Here is a 21,292-nt window from a genome sequence, read left to right as displayed (position 1 = left end):
GGCACACATTAAGTAGCGTAACTAACACATACCCACCTCGGCTATCATCCAGATAGCACGTGTGTGTACCAAACTCGTCCCGGCACCATTCTAACTCCGAGTCAGTAGCTGCCCGCCCATAAACCAGCAGTCCCAACAATCCTATCATCCCTGATACAGACCAATTCATAGTGTCAAAGTCGCCAGTGCCCCAGGTTCAGGGACCAGTGCTGGGCCGGGGTAGGCGAAGAGGGGTCCGATAGACCTGGGAAAAGGGGAAAGAAACAGAGAGGAGGATGAAGAGGAGGGAAATATTCCAGCCTGGGTAACCAATAGTTGGAGAGTCAATATGTCCGGTAGCGGTGGCAGTACTGGGGCCGGCCCGTGTACCTGTAAGGCAGAGAGAGAGATACAGAACATCCTAAACAATTGACTCGATCTTCTGACCTTGGTCCTGGAAAAAAAAAAGAGCGCTGATTCGCATTATTCTTAACGATTTATTACGCATCTGTTAACCCCTCCACACGTCCTGTTCCAATCCAGTCCGATCCGTTCATGCTGCAGCAATGAGCTTGAGGAGGGAGACGCTGACATCTGGAGAGATAGTGTGCCTCCTGTAAATGCTGGACCCGGAAATGGTTAGCCTGGTTGGTCTCACTGAGCAGACGCAGGTATGTCAGGAGGGTGTTTTGGAACTGGGAGGTGTCCCCTGTGCCCAGTGGGGGTGCGTCTTGGGGTAACACCATGGCCCGTCCAGTCATTAGTTCGAATGGTGTAAAGCCGGTGCTTTTGGCTGGCGTGGCCCGTAATCGCCAAAGATTAGCGGGGAGGACGGTGTTCCACCCTTTACCGGTCTGCAGGATGATTTTACTGATGGATTGTTTTAGCGTGCGGTTCATTCCCTCTCCCATTCCAGACGATTGAGGATGGCAGGGGATGTGGAACCGCTGTCGGACCCCCAAAAGAGCCAAAGCCTGTTTCATTGTCTTGCCGGTGAAATTAGTTCCCTGATCCGAACCTATCTGGTAGGACACTCCCCAGCGAGGAATGACCTCCATGGCTAGGATTTTTGCTGCTGCTTCGGCCGTATTCCCCCTGGTCGGGAAATCCTCCACCCAGCGAGTGAAAAGGTCAATGATGACAAAAACATGGCTGTACCGCCACTGGGAGGGAGGGGCCAATGAAATCCATCTGTAAATGTGTCCATGGTCCGCTGGGCCGTCGGGCGAGTCCCATACGTCCTCGTATGTGACCCCCAATTCCCGTTTGGAGACAGGGCAAACAGAAGCGTCCGGACTCGTGGATTTCCCTGGCCAGGCCGGGCCACCACCAGGTGTCAGCTATGAGGTAGTATAATTTGTACCCTCCCAGGTGTGTGGGTTCATGGTCGGATTGTATCAGGGCTCGTCGAAAGGCTCCAGGGACCGCATACCGGGTCTCATGACGCCAAAACCCCTGGGCGTCTTGATGTGCTCCCTCTTGCACCCAGAGGTGGATATTCTCGGGGGACTCAGAGAGGTACGCGGTTAGGAGGGACTCACTTGTTACCTCGCTAGTCCTGTCCCTTGTGCTTCCCCTCTGCAGAATTAAGAGCCGTCACAGGGAGGGTGAAGGCCGCCTGCTTAGCGGCCAAGTCCGCAGCCCGGTTCCCTCTGATTTCCGGGGTCTCCCCCGTCTGATGGGCCCGAATCTTAATGACAACCCCCAAGGTGGGACCACTCGCTGCCCGAATAAGCTCGGCGATCGCAGGGCCGTGCTTAATTTAATGGCCTAAGGTAGTCAAATAGCCTCGTCGCTGCCAGAGCCGCGAGTAGTCATGGACGACAGAGTAAGCATCCTGGCTGTCAGTGTAATTGAACAAACCCGTTACGCTCCGCAGGCCGTAGACGGTCGCCGGTCGCGGCATTTGTAAAAGCACTCGGACCGTCTCGGGGGTTAACGTTCTCCCTTCTGGGGAGATGATCTGACCCAGATAGATAACCCGTGGGAGCTCCTCTTGGGCCTTAGTCGGATTCAGTTTAAAACCTCCTACGATTAGCGTCTCCAAGACACATGTTAGGGCGTCTAAATGATCTGAGGGTGAAGGGCTTCTGATGAGAAAGTCGTCTACATACTGGAGACAGGCGGGGGTTTGCATGCGGGCATCCACCATTGCCGGTTGGAGAGCCTTTTCCAGACTCTTGTGAAAAATAATGGGGGAATGGTGGAATCCGTGGGGCAGCCGGGTCCAGGTATATTGAGTGGACCGCACAGTGAAGGCAAAACATTCCCGGGACTCAGCGTCCAGAGGACAGGTCCAGAACCCGTCTTGGATGTCCAGTGCCGTAAATATGGACAGGCCTGGGTGGAGGCCGTTTAAAATGGGAGCGGGGTTTGCTACTGGAGCGTGGAGTTTATCTGTGACTTTGTTCAGGGCCGTATAGTCTATGGTCAGCCTCCAGGACCCATCTGGCTTTTGCACAGGCCATACGGGGGAGTTGGTCCGGGAACGGGTCTCAATCACTATCCCGGTTTCTAACAAATCTCCCACTGATGACTCAACGGCACGTTGGGCCTCCGGCCGGAGGGGATACTGCCGGTGAGCCTCGTGGTCGGGTCCGTGAACCCTGACAGGGTCTATCTGTGCCCTACCGCAATCTAGCTTGTGTGTAGCCCATGCGAGAGGGTAAGCTGCGCAAACTTTCCCCCATAGCCCTTCCTCCGCCCAAGCACGCCCAATCGGTCGGAGGACCTGTACCCCACACTGTTGGGTATAATCTGCTGAAAAGGGAAACCTCCCCCTCACGGCCCCCCTATTTGCAGTGAGTGGTCACTCAAGGCAGGTTCGCCTCCATCTGGTGCAAGATGTCCATTCCCAAAATCAGACCCTGGTTATTGGGACCTTCCCAGAGCCTGGCCCGGGGGATAGCTGTAGGGGGATTGGAATGCTCTGGCGAAGGATCACGCTCTCCCCACTAACCCCGCTGATATGTATTTTTTTGTTTACGGTAGGAAAATCTGAGTCGGTTATCGACACCGAGGCTCCCGTGTATAAAAGAGCACAATACTACCGGCCTCCTAACAGTACGTTTAGACACGGGCGGGTGGCCCCCGGTCCTCCGACGGAGGAGGCCTGGGTGTCCAATCCTTGATGAGGGGAAGATGGGAGGAGGAGAGCTCGCAGTCCCTCCAATTCACGGTCGGATAACGCCCCCCCCCCCCCTTGTTGGTCTTTGTGACCCCTGAGTGGTTCCCCGGGGCCCCTGTCCTTCCCTTCCCCCCCCCCCCCTTTCCGTAACACGTGGCTTGGCTATGCCCCGGGCGCCCACAATTGGTTCATGGTTTCCTTTACACGGGGCAGTCTCGATATAAATGGCCTGTTTCCTGGCAATTATAGCAGGCACGATCCTCTCGGGCTACTGCTACCGGTTCTGTTTTAATTTTTGGGCGAGTGTGGTGCAGGATCCACGGCAGGACGGATAGGGTGTGGCCCTGGCGGTGAGTGTGGGTGTCTGTCAGATAGAACCCGAAAAGCTGACTAGTCCATTCCCGAAGCCCTGCCTCAGTGGCCTGTGGACTGGCCCCCATCCTAAGCGCTGTTTGGTATGGTTTCTCCAGTCCCCGAATTAAGCTATCTATAAATCTTGGATCGTTGTGTTTGGCGGGGATGCCGTTGGTCTGTCCCCAATGTTCATACCGTTCAATTACCCGGTCAATATACGCACTGGGGTCTTCCCCAGGGTTTTGTCGTGGGGCCGTGAGTTCTGTCCAGGTGGCAGTGCCGTTACCCAATCCATCTTGAACCCAGGTCTTTAGAGCTTCAAATTGGGTGTCATACTCGACCATAGTGGCTGGGACTTGCAAATCCCAAGGGGGCAACGCCCCAAAGACAGCAGAGAGGCACTTAACCTCAATGATATCTTTTATGTCCTTTATGGACAGATTAAAATGTCGGGCGGCGCTTTGTATCTTTGCCCATACGTCGACATTGGGATTATATCACTTCAGGTCGGGAATGAGAAGGATCAGGCTGGATCTCTCCTGTGGTGTTAAAGGCTGAGATTCCCCCCAATGTGCCCCTGCCTCCCATTTCCCCATTTGCCGCCCCTCCGGCTGGGTTTGGATTTACTCGGACAGGGGCCAGGGGTTTCGGCTCCCTATTTCCAGGTTGTCCCGGTGCCGAAGGGCAGATACGGTTGTATTCGGGAGGCACTCGGTCTGCGGCGTTTTGTGCTGCAGAGCCTCCATTGCCTTAACCATTCCCCCCACATTCCTGTAAATCGTCTAACTCCTCCGTTGCTGGCACTTCCAGATCCAAAAAGGCTGCAAACTCGAACTTTAGCCTCTTGTACAGGTCTCAAAAAGTCCTGGAGAGAAGACGGTCTCCCCCATTTGTTCACGATTAAATATCCTGTCTGATCTGCCCAACTAGCGAGCAGAACGGTACCATAATTAATTTGTTTAGCAGCCTTGTGTCCCGCCCACCACTCTATTTGATCGACTACAGGACTCGTTTCCTTCCATCCGTTCCTGATCATTTCACTTTGATATTTTAAATTAGCCTCTTGGACTCGTTTTACAACAGAGACACTGGTGGGCAGAGCCGGGACGTCCGGAGGAAGGGGTTTCCCCTCGTTACTCATGTCAATCATTACGTATATCCTTATGCTCTATCTTATACTTTAATTTATTTTACTCTAATCTTATACTTTAATCGGCACAAACGTATCACCTTATAGTCTAATTTATACACACTCACTGGTCCCCGGATCACGATTCTGTGGTGGTTGTCGTTCCCTTCGCCTACTTGATCCTGGCCGTCACGTGGGACTTGGTCCTCTTAATTCAGGCTCAGGCTCGGTGTTTGAGATAAACCACCACCCTTGTCCGTGTCCATCACCACGTGACTCTCAAAATCCAACCTTATACTGTATCGGAATAACGGCATAAACTTATACTCTAAGCAAACAAACACTTACACTATATCTTATAAACCTACAGGTCTCGTCAATTCCGTCAATCCGTGGTCTCCGTGAGGAATTTTACTACGTGGATAATTTTAATACTGCGGCAAGTGCCACTGCCAATCCTGTCTCCAATGATGAGCCGAGCCCCTACCATAGGCTACCGGCCTCACCCTCGAGGGCTTTATACAGGGGCACCCCCCATCTGGAGTACAGGGCTATCCTGTTTCACTATACCACGTACCCTCCAATACAGGATCCGTTAGCCGACCTGCAGCGCAGTATCCCACTTCTGACATCAACTGTTAGACTCGAATTTTTGGAGCAAAACCAGACGGAGACAGAACTGCTGACAAAGTTAAAGTTTATTCGAAAGCTTTGTGCACAAAGGGAGAGGGGTCAGCTTCCTCAAGCTCGTGACTAACTCTCAAAGGAACATCAGCACTACAAGCATGTTTATACCTTTCAATAAGCAACACCCACCTGCTGTGAGAGGTGAGGGTACATGTTTACATAACTACAGTGGGTTTCATTGGGTGGTATAGTCTGCCACTCACTTGTCAGGTGCTACCTTGGATCGTCCCATGACTTTAAACATCTCACATTCCTGAGGAGGGCCCTTATCAGTAAACACATAAGTCCCAAACATTGAGACTGGGCGGGGGTCTTCACAAGTCCTGAGCAGCTCATCCCTCACTCCCTTTTGTGCTGGGGTGACCTTGGAGATATCCACCGCTTCTCCCTTAATCATCCCAAGTGAGTTAGTTAGGATAAACAATGTCCTTGAGTAAACATTCCTTAGTGTGTTCTGGAGATAAGCGAGGGGGTGGCCATAAATCCAACAAACCTGCCTTTGTCAGCTCTTACAGTGTGGGTTACGAACTGCTCCCATAATGGTCAAGTATCCCATCATGCTTTGCTGCTACCTAAATGCGACATGTGCGATTTAACTATCGAATTTTTGTGAGGATAGGAGTGGCTAATCATTCTTTATTATATATATATCAGGTTAGGTGAGGGGAGGCTGGAGGTTTTGGATCTGTGTTCACAAGCGTATTTTTCCAGTCCAACAACAGTGAGGAGGAGAGTGACAGGACAAAGACAGGTTGGTGGAATGGGCAGAAACATGGCAGATGAAATTTAACGCAAAGAAGTGCGAAGCGATACATTTTGGTGGAAGAACGAGGAGAGGAGAAATAAACTGAAGGGCACAATTCGAAAGGAGCTGCAGGAACCGAGAAATCTGGGGGTTCATGTGAACAAATCTTTAAAGATGGCCGGGCAGATTGAGAAAGCGGTTAAAGAAGCATACAGGATCGTGGGCTTTACAAATAGAGGCATAGAGTACATAAGGAAGGAAGTTATGATGAACCTTTATAAACCACTGGTTCGGCCACAACTGCAGTATTGTGTCCAGTTCTTGGCACCGCACTTTAGGAAGGATGTGAAGGCCTTTGAGAAGGTGCAGAACAGATTTATTGGAAAGGTTCCAGGAATGAGGGACTTCAGTAACGTGGATAGACTGGAGAAGCTGGGGTTGTTCTCCTTAGAGCAGAGAATGTTGAGAGGATATTTCGTCGATGTTTTTAAAAACATGAAGATTCTAGACAGAGTGGATCGAGAGAAACTGCTCCCATGGGCGGAAGGGTCAAGAACCAGAGGACAAAGATTTATGGAGATTGCAAAAGAATCAAAGTCAACATGAGGAAAAACGCTTTTACACAGCGAGTGGTTAAGATCTGGAATTCACTGCCTAAGTGAGTGCTGTAGGCAGATTCAATCGTGGCTTTCAAAAGAGAATTGGATAAGTACTTGAAGGGAAAAAAATGCAGGGCTACGGGTAAACTGGGGGAGTGGGGGGGCGGTGTGACAAGCTGGATTGCTCTTGCAGAGGGCCGGCACGGACTCGACGTGCCGAATGGCCTCCTTCCGTGCTGTCACCATTCTATGATTCTGGGATTCAAAGAGGCAGAAACTAAATAACTCAAACTTGTGAAACCCGAGATCTTTAGATCTTTAGTCCAACGCCCTCCCAACTGAGCGATTACCGCCCCACTGCAAATTGAACTTTGTGTCATTATGTTGGAAGAAAATATAACCCCAGGAGGAATTACCCCTCCCGGTCAATCCGCACTTCATGTATAAACATCGCACTCATATATACACCCCACAGTTCATATATAAACATCGCACTCATATATACACACCCACAGTTCATATATAAACATCACACTCATATATACACACCCACAGTTCATATATAAACATCACACTCATATATACACACCCACAGTTCATATATAAACATCGCACTCATATATACACACCCTCAGTTCATGTATAAACATCACACTCATATAGACACACCCACAGTTCATATATAAACATCACACTCATATATACACACCCCACAGTTCATATATAAACATCACACTCATATATACACACCCACAGTTCATATATAAACATCACACTCATATATACACACCCACAGTTCATATATAAACATCACACTCATATATACACACCCACAATTCATATATAAACATCGCACTCATATATACACACCCTCAGTTCATGTATAAACATCACACTCATATATACACACCCACAGTTCATATATAAACATCACACTCATATATACACACCCACAGTTCATATATAAACATCACACTCATATATACACACCCACAATTCATATATAAACATCGCACTCATATATACACACCCTCAGTTCATGTATAAACATCACACTCATATATACACACCCACAGTTCATATATAAACATCACATTCATATATACACACCCACAGTTCATATATAAACATCACATTCATATATACACACCCACAGTTCATATATAAACATCACACTCATATATACACACCCACAGTTCATATATAAACATCACATTCATATATACACACCCACAGTTCATATATAAACATCGCACTCATATATACACACCCACAGTTCATATATAAACATCACACTCATATATACACACCCACAGTTCATATATAAACATCGCACTCATATATACACACCCACAGTTCATATATAAACATCACATTCATATCTACACATCCACAGTTTATAACAGAACAGCTTACTCCGAATCCACACCCAATCTATATTTACTCAAAGTCCTGTTTATGGTTCTCCCCAAAGTCTGAACACTGAAAGTTGAACTGTTTTCCAGTTACTGTCCGTCCTACTTTGTAATTTTAGCATCGGATTTTATGCAGACCGGAAAAGGGAGCGGGATAGCGGTCCTGGCGGTGAATGCTGCTTCGAACGGAAGTCTCGGTGTCCAGGAGCTGGCGGGGATTGGAAAGCTCTTGTGTCACACGAAGTGTCTGAAAGGCCCGGATACACCTGAAGGTTATCAGTGCGGTGCCCACACCTCGTGCTGCAATGTTAGCGAGCCGGACATCAACTTAAAAGGCGGCTTGTTGCAAACACGTTGTGGTCACAGTTTCATTCTTTCCATAACTGAACCGAAATCATTGAAAATGGAATGTTTTCTTCGCTGAATCACCATCAACAATATTTTATTATGAAATTTGATTCTCAGTTCCCCAGTGTCAGAGGGAAAATTGCATAAATCCGAGCCAGGTAGGAGTCGAACCTACAATCTTCTGATCCGTAGTCAGACGCGTTATCCATTGCGCCACTGGCCCAGCCGATGACTGGTGTGTTTTATTTCATTTTTCATTCAGAATCAACCCACAGATTGACACAGAGAGATAAACACAGCGAGAGATACAGACAGTGTCGGCAAACACAGCGAAATGGACAAGAGATATAGAAATGTACCAAACGGCCTCAAACTCCACCAGACAGTGGCGGGTATCTGACAGGTATCAGTGAGAGGAGGTGGTGAATTTGCAGTTTGATTTGGCTCCGTGGCTGAGCTGCTCAAAGTGCCCGTTTGGTCGGGGCATTTTTTGTCTTCAGCCTCCTCTGTGATATTTACCCAATTTGTGAATTAAGCAACAAAATAACACAGAGCGGTATTTGTATTAGTTCCGGAGCCAACAAGGAAAGGATTCCAGATCTGCAGTATGTGAATGTTCCTGCACTGTGCAGGCGGACCTCTCATACAATGTGTCCGAAACACCTTTTGAGGATATTGCTCCAGAGGGCTGATTGTACAAACTTCTTTACTTACAACCAGCAACCGAATCACCATGAAGAGTTGCGAAGCAGTTTTCGCTGTTCAGCTTTTGTAAAATTGGTTGAAACTCATTTTGAACACATCTTAGTATCAATGAGAAGGTCAGGCACAGGATTGTTGGGATGGAACCGTCTCTAACAATAAGTACAAAGTATAATGGATTATAAAGTGAAACAGCCAATCCAATCTCTCAGTCTCTCTCTCACTTTCTCGGTGAGTGAACGTAAACCAGCAGAAGAAGCTAAAACAAAGAACTGAGCAGTTTTGTTTCTTTCCTTTTCCTTCGGGCGAGTACAGTTGAAGAGAATGATTTCTGTTTCCTGCCGAACAAATAACTGGAATGAGCAGTGTATCTGGTTCCCATGGTACCCAGTGAAATATCCACGTTTCTATCTCCCATTTACACTGATACCTTCCTTCCTCACTAATTATAGGAAACTTTTGGTCAGGTTCAATCACATTTCAGAAGTCCAGAAGCGCAAAGCAAGGTGGAAACCTCATGGTGACGTAACCTACAGGTGAGGGAGGTTTGCAGGTTTACCTGGAGCTGTAAATATATAAACTCCTTCCAATGTACAAACTCCCCTCACCAACAGTAATTCAATTCTAACTGATCTGAGACTTTGGTCATTTATGGTGATTGGACTTTGTGGAGTTAAAGCAGTATTAAAATCCGTTGTGTGTTGTGTACATAGCCGTTCAGTCAATGTAAAACTTTGTCATCCGACCGACTATGTGCAATGCCACACGGGGTATGTTAGGTTACGGACAGTTCCGCCTCCAGCAGTTGTTCTCTCGGTCACACATCCGGCATCACCTCTCGGTCTCACACTTCAGAGTCACGCCTGAATATAAACACATTTCTGTTTCAGACTTTTACATGGATATCAACAAATCACAAGTCAAGAGGAAGGGAACAAACAAATCAAATATTTAAAAACGTTAACAGATAGAAAATTCACCATCAATGACTGAGGAAAAAATGAAGCAAACGGATCAAGATGAACAATTAACAAAAGGTAACAATTAAAGAAAGGAGAAGGGGAACTGATCATATCGCCCCAAATAGTTTTTGAAAAATCCTTTTGGTTTACATCTTAGTTTCTCCGTTAAGTTGGGGATGTACATCTAGAAATATTTTTCTTAACATCATAAAGACAATTAGAATACAACTTTCACAAAGTAGGCATTAATCTTAATTATACGATAGCGTGTTATGTGTTTGTAAAATCTGCAATTGTTTTACCATTCTTTAAGTTTAGAGGGATGCTCTGAATATATGTTCTACATTGAAACGTAAGTGGATTAATACAATAAAATGTGGAATTTTTTTGATGAACATGAAGAGTTGCTTTTCCATGTTGGATATCGCGATATAGTTATTTACACAACTGTCATTTGTAAAATGATGGAATGTATTTATTTCTATATCTGTACCGGTAAGGAAATCTCCATTGGATCATTTCCAGGAACCAGTCAAGTACTTAAATTAGTTTGTCAAACCCAAAACACCCGTTGGGATTTGCTGATTGAAAATTTGAATGGAAATCGAGACCATCACAAGGTATTGGAACAAATATACCCGCTGAGGTTTCGGGGTTGTTACTGATTTATTTCTATCACTGAGTAACCTATTTTAAACAGGGTGAAGCTACAAATCTAATGATAAGAGTCTGGGTTGGAGAAGGAACAGATGAAAGTATCAAATTTAATTACACTGATTCCACAAACACTGCACACCACATCCCTTAAACGTTGTTAACTGTTTCTACATAAAACTGGAGAGGGTGTAAATAGAAAGTAACAGAACAAAAAGCTCATTAATGTGTCAAATTTAATTTTGATATTGTTGCACAAACACTGAACATCCCATCGCTAAAACACTGTCCCGATCTAAAATCAGTCGGCAGGACCCTGAGCCACAGTGAAAATGCTGTGATTTCAACCTGGTTCAAAACACGCAGCCTTCTGATGTGGAGTCAGACGCGACTGTTCTTGCACCAGGCCCACAACAAGCGGCTGGAGCCGGATCCATTGGAGGGCGATCGGTGCAGACTGCCGCCCCGGCTCTCGGAATGTGAGAGGCGGAAACAGGAGCGGCCTGACCGCCTCAACCACAGCACAGGATCCCCGCTCTCCCTCACATTGTATAACTGACTCTGTGGCGCAATGGACAGCGTGTTGGACTTCTACTTAATGGTTGGAGAAGACATTCAAAGGACGGGAAACTGCCCCCGACACTTCATCTTACACAAGTGGCTCCAGTCACACCCGGATTTATGATTCTAAATCCACTCCGAGCTGGATTGGCGAAACTCTCTCAGAAGGAGACTCATCATCTGCTCAGACCGAAAGTCAATCTGCTGGACTTCCGGCTCTGTCAGACTGAATGTTCCTTCAGACAGGTTTCTAACTGGACACATGCATCCTGCTGCCGTGTGAGCATTGGTGCTGGAGGGGTAGAATTCTTGTTTGTAGTAATTCTATTCCTGTAAAACTCGCTCCTGAAGTGTAGGTTGGAAAGTATCCTGGCTGAGCGGTCGAAGGCGCTGGTTTAAAGCTCCAGTTAAATCCCACGATTTGTAGATGGATCAAAATCATAGTTTGTGTTTCCAAAACCGCAGCCTCCCTCCTGTAAACAAGTAATACTGAACATCTCATCTGCTATTGCAACAGCGTAATCCGGAGGAACCACATGGCAATTCAAATAAGATGCATTTTGGAACAAACCATTTGTACCTTCAACTCCGGTCGAAATGTTGACAAGCAAAAGGATTGTTTGATCTCGCTGAGACTCGAATTAACAACCTCGGTATTTCCCGACCCTGTCCTGTCAGATAAGGACCGCGCACTGACCGATTGCGCCGCTGGAGCCCGGTCACTCTGATCACCTGTCCCACTCTGCTGGAAAGAATATTAAGGTGAGAGGCCCGAACCTGTGGAAACGTGTCCTGTCCCCGTGATGAAACTAATATCTGCACTTCCACTTTCAGCTTCTTTCACATCCTCTGCTCCATCGCACGACAATCGGGTTTTCTGCGAACAGGTCAAAATGAACATTGTCAGAAATTCTCTCAACAGTGAGATTTGAACCCAGCGCCCACGCAGTGATTGGATTTATTGTCTTAAAGCAGTGAGCTCCGTTCGCACAACGCCTTGCCAGTCTCTCACACTTTGTTTAATGCCCAGTTAAATAAATTGGAGCCAATTGACCGCATTTACGCCGTGCTGGGGTTGTTCTCCTCAGAGCAGAGAAGGTTCAGAGGAGATTTGATAGAAGTGTTCAAAGTCATGAAGGGTTTAGATAAAGTTAATAAAGAGAAGCTGTTCCCATTGGCGGAAGTGTCGAGAACCAGAGGACACAGATTTGAGGTGATTGCAAAAGAACCAAAGGCGACATGAGGAAAATCTTTTTTACGCAGCGAATAGTTATGATCTGGAATGTGCTGCCTGAAAGGGTGGTGGAAGCAGATTCAATCGTGGCTTTCAAAAAGGAATTTGATAAATACTTGAAGGGGAAAATGCAGGGCCACGGGGAAAGGGACGGGGAATGGGACCAATGGGATTGGTCTTACAAAAGGCAGGTAAGGGATTGATGGGTTGAATGGCCTCCTTCTGTGGTGTGTTCATTCTGTGATAAATATTATTTTACACACAGTGAACAGACCATCCCTGAAAGACTGCCCCGCGATAAAACAGAGTGACACTGAAACGTTGCGAAAATGCAATGACCCCGACGTGATTCGAACACGCATCCTTCTGATCTGGAGTCAGACGCGCTACCGTTGCGCCACGAGGTCCACAGCGCCCACCTGGAGCCGGATCCATAGGAGGGAGATCGGTACCGACCGCCACAGGGACTCGAAGAGGCGGAAGCAGCAGCAGCAACAGCGCAGGAGCCCCGCTCTCCAATCCAGCCGTTCCCAGCGGAGAGCTGCCAGTCCCGGCCTGAGCCCTGTCTGGGAGCCGCCTGCCATTCAGTCTTTACAGAACGGGACCGATCCAGTTTCAGCTCACACACAAGCTCAGGAATCCCACTCCTGACAGGTTCACTTATTTAAACCTTGTTTAGATTCAGTGAATTGGGATTTAATTCAATCCTCATCTGCCCGCCGCTCTGTCAGTTCAGGACTTTATTTAAACCGACACTTGGAGCTCTGTTTTACAGGGTGCCGGCTGTTAAAGCATTTCTCAGTCCCACCACGAACACTTTTTGCTGCTAACTTCTGTTTAATACAAAGTTCCCAGGAACTCGGCAATTTCCCCTGGGTACTGAGTTCGAGTTAAGGAACAATAGAGATGCGATTACACTCCTGGGTGTATTCTATAGGCCACCAGCTAGTGGGACGGATATAGAGGAGCAAATTTGCAGGGAAATTACAGAGAGGTGCAAAAGCCATAAAATAGTAATAACCGGGAATTTCAACTATCCTAATATAGACTGGGATAACAATAATATAAGGCGCAAAGAAGGGGAGGAATTTTTGAAATGTGTTCAGGATAACTTTCTCGACCAGTACGTTTCTGGCCCACTGAGGAAGGAGGCATTGCTGGACTTGGTGCAAGGGAATGAGGCGGGCCAAGTGGAGCAAGTGTCAGTGGGGGAGCATTTAGGGAGCAGCGATCAGTATCATAAGGATTAGAATAGCTATGGAAATGGACTCTGTCCACTCTAAAGTAAAAGTACTCAATTGGAGGAGGGTCAATTTCAGTGGGATGAGAACAGATCTGGCCCCGGTAAATTGGAATTAAAGATTGTCAGGCAAAACTATAATTGAGCAGTGGGTGGCTTTTAAAAAGATGATTCGGGTATAGAGAAGGTACATTCCAACGAGGTAGAAAGGTCGGGCAACTAAAGCCAGAGCTCCCTGGATAATAAGAGAGATAGAGAGTAAGATGAAGCGGGGAAAAGTGACCTATGACAGGTGTCAGGTTGATAACACAAGTACCAACCAGAGAGACTATAGAAAGTTCAGAGGGGAAGTGAAAAAGGAAATAAGAGGGGCAAAGAGAGAGTATAAGAATCGCGGAAAACATAAAAGGGAATCAAAAAGCCTTCTACAGACATGTTAACAGTAAACGGGTAGTAAGAGGAGGGGCGGGGACGATTAGGGACCATAAAGGAGATCTACGTATGGGTATGATCTTGTGGCCATTACAGAAACATGGCTCAAGGGTGACAATGACTGGGAATTAAATATGCCAGGGTATTTAACAATCAGGAAGGACAGGCAGGAAGGAAGGGGAGGTGGGGTGGCTATGTTAATAAAGGAAGGAATCACTGTAATACAGATAAATGATATTGGGACAAAGCATCAAGATAATGAAACAGTTTGGGTGGAGATAAGGAATAATAAGGGGAAAAAAACATTAGTGGGCGTAGTATATAGGCCTCCTAATAGTTGCAACTCTGCTGGAAGAAGTATTAATCAGGAAATAGTCGGGGCATGTAATAAGGGAACAGCCATAATTATGGGGGATTTTAATTATCATATTAACTGGACAAATCAAATTGGGCAGAGCAGCCTTGAGGACGAGTTCATTGAGTGCATCAGGGATGGATTTCTTGAGCAGTATGTAACTGATCCTACAAGGGGGCAGGCAACCTTGGACCTGGTCCTGTGTAATGAGTCAGGATTAATTAATAATGTCCTAGTTAAGGATCCCTTTGGAACGAGCGACCACAACATGGTTGAATTCCATATCCAATTAGAGGGTGAGAAGGTTGATTCTCAAACAAGCGTACTGAGCTTGAATAAAGGAGACTATGATGGTATGAGAGCGGAATTGATTAAAGTGGACTGGGAAAATAGATTAAAGGGTAAGACGGTACATGAGCCGTGGTGTTCATTTAGGGAGTTATTTTACAACTTTCAAAATAAATATATTCCACTGAGGAAAAAAGGGTGTAAAAGAAATGACAGCCATCCGTGGCTCAGTAAAGAAATCAAGGATAGTATCCGACTAAAAACAAGGACATATAAGGTAGCCAAACTTAGTGGGAGGATAGAAGATTGGGAATTCTTCAAAAGACAGCAAAAAGTAACTAAAGGATTGATTAAGAAAGGGAAGTTAGATTATGAAAAGAAATCAGCAAAAAATATAAAAACAGATAGCAAGAGTTTCTATAGTTATATAAAAAGAAAAAGGGTGGCTAAGGCAAACGTAGGTCCCTTAGAGGATGAGACCGGGAAATTAATGGTGGGAAACATGGAGATGGCAAAAATGCTGAACAAATATTTTGTTTCAGTCTTTACAGTAGAGGACACTAAGAATATCCCAACACTGGACAAACAGGGGACTCTACGGGGGGAGGAGCTAAATACGATTAAAATCACTCAGGAGATGGTACTCAGTAAAATAATGGGACTCAAGGCGGATAAATCCCCTGGACCTGATGGCTTCCATCCTAGGGTCTTGAGGGAAGTGGCAGTAGGGATTGTGGATGCTTTGGTGATAGTTTTCCAAAATTCCCTGGACTCAGGAGAGGTCCCGGCAGATTGGAAAACTGCTAATGTAACACTGTTATTTAAAAAGGGTAGTAGGCAGAAGGCTGGAAATTATAGGCCAGTTAGCTTAACATCTGTGGTGGGTAAAATTTTGGAGTCTATTATTAAGGAGACAGTAACGGAACATTTAGATAAGCATAATTTAATAGGACAAAGTCAGCATGGCTTTATGAAGGGGAAGTCATGTCTGACAAATTTGCTTGAGTTCTTTGAGGATATAACGTACAGGGTGGATAAAGGGGAACCAGTGCACATAGTGTATTTAGACTTCCAGAAGGCATTCGACAAGGTGCCACATAAAAGATTATTACTTAAGATAAAAAATAACGGGATTGGGGGTAATATTCTGGCATGGGTGGAGGATTGGTTATCGAACAGGAAGCAGAGAGTTGGGATAAATGGTTCATTTTCGGACTGGCAACCAGTAACCAGTGGTGTTCCACAGGGGTCGGTGCTGGGTCCCCAACTCTTTACAATCTATATTAACGATTTGGAGGAGGGGACCGAGTGCAACATATCAAAATTTGCAGATGATACAAAGATGGGAGGGAAAGTAGAGAGTGAGGAGGACATAAAAAACCTGCAAGGGGATATAGGCAGGCTGGGTGAGTGGGCGGAGATTTGGCAGATGCAATATAATATTGGAAAATGTGAGGTTATGCACTTTGGCAGGAAAAATCAGAGAGCAAGTTATTATCTTAATGGCGAGAAAGTGGAAAGTACTGCAGTACAAAGGGATCTGGGGGTCCTAGTGCAAGAAAATCAAAAAGTTGGTATGCAGGTGCAGCAGGTGATCAAGAAAGCCAACGGAATGTTGGCTTTTATTGCTAGGGGGATAGAATATAAAAACAGGGAGGTATTGCTGCAGTTATATAAGGTATTGGTGAGACCGCACCTGGAATACTGCATACAGTTTTGGTCTCCATACTTAAGAAAAGACATACTTGCTCTCGAGGCAGTACAAAGGAGGTTCACTCGGTTAATCCCGGGGATGAGGGGGCGGACATATGAGGAGAGGTTGAGTAGATTGGGACTCTACTCATTGGAGTTCAGAAGAATGAGAGGCGATCTTATTGAAACATATAAGATTGTGAAGGGTCTTGATCGGGTGGATGCAGTAAGGATGTTCCCAAAGATGGGTGAAACTAGAACTAGGGGGCATAATCTTAGAATAAGGGGCTGCTCTTTCAAAACTGAGATGAGGAGAAACTTCTTCACTCAGAGGGTGGTAGGTCTGTGGAATTTGCTGCCCCAGGAAGCTGTGGAAGCTACATCATTAGATAAATTTAAAACAGAAATAGACAGTTTTCTAGAAGTAAAGGGAATTAGGGGTTATGGGGAGCGGGCAGGAAATTGGACATGAAGCTGAGTTCGGATCGGTCAATGCCCTGTGGGTGGTGCAGAGGGCCCAGGGCCGGGTCCTGCTCCTACTTCTTGTGTTCTTTAGATTTGTGGTTGGGATCAGATCAGCCATGATCTTATTGAATGGCGGAGCAGGCTCGAGGGGCCGATTGGCCTACTCCTGCTCCAATTTCTTATGTACTTATGTACTCATGGAGGCAGTGGACATGGCCTGAGGTACTAAATGAGTACTTCGCATTGTTCTTTACCAAGGAAGAAGATGCTGCCAGATTCTTGATAAAGGAAGATATAGTTAAGATACTGGATGGGCTAAAAAATGAGAAAGAAGAGGTACTAGAAAGGCTTGCTGTACTTAAAATAGATAAGTCACCTGGTCCAGATGGGATGCACCCGAGGATGCTGAGGGAAGTAAAGGGGGAAATTGCACAGGTACTGGCCATAATCTTCCAGACATCCTTCGATATGGGGATGGTGCCGGAGGACTGGAGAATTGCAAATGTTACAACCTTGTTCAAAAAAAGGGTGTAAAGATAAACCCAGCAACTATAGGCCAGTCAGTTTAACCTCGGTGATGGGGAAAGTTTTGGAAATGATAATCCGGGACAGAATTAACAGTCACTTGGACGAGTGTGGATTGATTAGGGAATTCCAGCACGGATTTGTTAAAGGCAAATCGTGTTTAACGAACTTGATAGAGTAGTTTGATGAGGTAACAGAGAGGGTAGATGAGGTCAATGCAGTTGACGTGGTGTATATGGACTTTCAAAAAGCGTTTGATAAAGTGCCACGTGGTAGGCTTGCTATCAAGATTGCAGCCCATGGAATAAAGGGGGCAATAGCAATATGGATGCAGCACTGGCTGAATGACAGGAAACAGAGAGTTGTGGTGAATGGTTGTTTTTCGGACTGGAGGGAGGTGGGCAATGGTGTTCCATAGGGGTCGGTGCTGGGACCACTACTTTTCTTGATATATATCAAAATTTGCAGATGACACAAAACTTGGAAGGGTAGAGAACAGTGAGATGGGGCAGGACTGGCAGCTCAATGTTCCAGGGTACAGATGCTATAGGAAAGATAGAGCAGGAGGTAAGAGAGGAGGGGGAGTTGCGTTCTTGATTAGGGAGAACATCACGGCAGTAGTGAGAGGGGATATATCCGAGGGTTCGCCCACTGAGTCTATATGGGTAGAACTGAAAAATAAGAAGGGAGAGATCACTTTGATAGGATTGTACTACAGACCCCCAAATAGTCAACGGGAAATTGAGGAGCAAATATGTAAGGAGATTACAGACAGCTGCAAGAAAAATAGGGTGGTAATAGTAGGGGACTTTAACTTTCCCAACATTGACTGGGACAGCCATAGCATTAGGGGCTTGGATGGAGAGAAATTTGTTGAGTGTATTCAGGAGGAATTTCTCAATCAGTATGTGGATGGCCCGACTAGAGAGGGGGCAAAACTTGACCTCCTCTTGGGAAATAAGGAAGGGCAGGTGACTGAAGTGTTAGTGAGGGATCACTTTGGGACCAGTGATCATAATTCCATTAGTTTTAAGATAGCTATGGAGAAGGATAGGTCTGGCCCAAAAGTTAAAATTCTAAATTGGGGAAAGGCCAATTTTGATGGTATTAGACTGCAACTTTCAGAAGTTGATTGGGAGAGTCTGTTGGCAGGCAAAGGGACGTCTGGTAAGTGGGAGGCTTTCAAAAGTGTGTTAACCAGGGTTCAGGGTAAGCACATTCCTTATAAAGTGAAGGGCAAGGCTGGTAGAAGTAGGGAACCTTGGATGACTCGGGAGATTGAGGCCCTTGTCAAAAAGAAGAAGGAGGCATATGACATGCATAGGCAGCTGGGATCAAGTGGATCCCTTGAAGAGTATAGAGATTGCCGGAGCAGAGTTAAGAGAGAAATCAGGAAGGCAAAAAGGGGACATGAGATTGCTTTGGCAGATAAGGCAAAGGAGAATCCAAAGAGCTTCTACAAATACATAAAGGGCAAAAGAGTAACTAGGGAGAGAGTAGGGCCTCTTAAGGATCAACAAGGTCATCTATGTGCGGAACCACAAGAGATGGGTGAGATCCTGAATGAATATTTCACATCGGTATTTACGGTTGAGAAAGGCATGGATGTTAGGGAACTTGGGGAAATAAATAGTGATGTCTTGAGGAGTGTACATATTACAGAGAGGGAGGTGCTGGAAGTCTTAACGCGCATCAAGGTAGATAAATCTCCGGGACCTGATGAAATGTATCCCAGGACGTTATGGGAGGTTAGGGAGGAAATTGCGGGTCCCCTAGCAGAGATATTTGAATCATCCACCGCTACAGGTGAGGTGCCTGAAGATTGGAGGGTAGCAAATGTTGTGCCTTTGTTTAAGAAGGGCGGCAGGGAAAAGCCTGGGAACTACAGACCGGTGAGCCTGACATCTGTAGTGGGTAAGTTGTTAGAGGGTATTCTGAGGGACAGGATCTACAGGCATTTGGAGAGGCAGGGACTAATTAGGAACAGTCAGCATGGTTTTGTGAGAGGAAAATCATGTCTCACGAATTTGATTGAGTTTTTTGAAGGGGTAACCAAGTAGATGAGGGCTGTGCAGTGGACGTGGTCTACATGGACTTCAGCAAAGCCTTTGACAAGGTACCGCATGGTAGGTTGTTGCATAAGGTTAAATCTCATGGGATCCAAGGTGAGGTAGCCAATTGGATACAAAATTGGCTTGACGACAGAAGACAGAGGGTGGTTGTAGAGGGTTGTTTTTCAAACTGGATGCCTGTGTCCAGCGGTGTGCCTCAGGGATCGGTGCTGGGTCCGCTGTTATTTGTTATTTATATTAATGATTTGGATGAGAATTTAGGAGGCATGGTTAGTAAGTTTGCAGATGACACCAAGATTGGTGGCATTGTGGACAGTGAAGAAGGTTATCTAGGATTGCAACGGGATCTTGATAAATTGGGTCAGTGGGCCGATGAATGGCAGATGGAGTTTAATTTAGATAAATGTGAGGTGATGCATTTTGGTAGATTGAATCGGGCCAGGACCTACTCCGTTAATGGTAGGGCGTTGGGGAAAGTTATAGAACAAAGAGATCTAGGAGTACAGGTTCATAGCTCCTTGAAAGTGGAGTCACAGGTGGATAGGGTGGTGAAGAAGGCATTCGGCATGCTTGGTTTCATTGGTCAGAACATTGAATGCAGGAGTTGGTATGTCTTCTTGAAGTTGTACAGGGCATTGGTGAGGCCACACTTGGAGTACTGTGTACAGTTCTGGTCACCCTATTATAGAAAGGATATTATTAAACTAGAAAGAGTGCAGAAAATATTTACTCGGATGCTACCGGGACTTGATGGTTTGACTTATAGGGAGAGGTTAGACAGACTGGGACTTTTTTCCCTGGAGAGTAGGAGGTTAAGGGGTGATCTTATAGAAGTCTATAAAATAATGAGGGGCATAGATAAGGTCGATAGTCAAAATCTTTTCCCAAAGGTAGGGGAGTCTATAACGAGGGGGCATAGATTTAAGGTGAGAGGGGAGAGATACAAAAGGGTCCAGAGGGGCAATTTTTTCACTCAAAGGGTGGTGAGTGTCTGGAACGAGCTGCCAGAGGCAGTAGTAGAGGCGGGTACAATTTTGTCTTTTAAAAAGCATTTGGACAGTTACATGGGTAAGATGGGTATAGAGGGAGATGGGCCAAGTGCAGGAAATTGGGACTAGCTTGGTGGTATAAACTGGGCGACATGGACATGTTGGGCCAAAGGGCCTGTTTCCATGTTGTAACTTCTATGATTCTATGATAGACTTGAAGAGGATATGGACACGCTGGTGGCATGGACAGACACGTGGCAGATGAAGTTTAACACGGAAAAATGCGAGGTGATGCATTTCGGTAGGAAAAACGAGGAGAGGCAATATAAACACGAGGGCACAATTCTGAAAGGGTCAGAGGAACAGAGGGATCTTGGGGTATATGTGCACAAATCGTTGAAAGTAGCAGGGCAGGTTGAGAAAGCGGTTTAAAAAGCAGACGGGGTCCTGGGCTTTATGAAGAGGGCATACATTAGAAAACAAGGAAGTCATGATGAACCTTTATAAAACACTATTTCGGCCACAAATGAAGTATTGTGTCCCGTTCTGGGCAGTGCACTTTTGGAAGGATGTGAAGGCCTTGAGAGGGTGCAGAGGAGATTTACTGGAATGATTCCAGGGATGAGGGACTTAAATTACGTGGATAGACTGAAGAAGCTGGGATTGTTCTCCTTGGAACTGAGAAGGCTGAGAGGAGATTTGACAGACATATTCAAAATCATGAAGGGCCTTGACAGA

The 21,292-nt window shown here is 46.0% G+C and overlaps 2 non-coding genes across 2 annotated transcripts; both read right to left on the bottom strand.

The window, feature by feature from the left end:
* Positions 1-8,533: 8,533 nt before the first annotated feature.
* On the bottom strand, positions 8,534-8,606 carry trnar-acg (transfer RNA arginine (anticodon ACG)). Its single transcript has one exon. It is a non-coding gene; the product is annotated as a tRNA-Arg (tRNA).
* A 4,225-nt stretch (positions 8,607-12,831) lies between these two features.
* On the bottom strand, positions 12,832-12,903 carry trnaw-cca (transfer RNA tryptophan (anticodon CCA)). Its single transcript has one exon. It is a non-coding gene; the product is annotated as a tRNA-Trp (tRNA).
* Between the last annotated feature and the right edge of the window lie 8,389 nt (positions 12,904-21,292).

The sequence above is a fragment of the Heptranchias perlo genome, unplaced genomic scaffold, assembly GCF_035084215.1.
Source record: "Heptranchias perlo isolate sHepPer1 unplaced genomic scaffold, sHepPer1.hap1 HAP1_SCAFFOLD_319, whole genome shotgun sequence".
In the NCBI taxonomy this organism is placed as follows: Eukaryota; Metazoa; Chordata; class Chondrichthyes; order Hexanchiformes; family Hexanchidae; genus Heptranchias; species Heptranchias perlo.
This window is presented reverse-complemented; position numbering and strand designations above follow the sequence as displayed.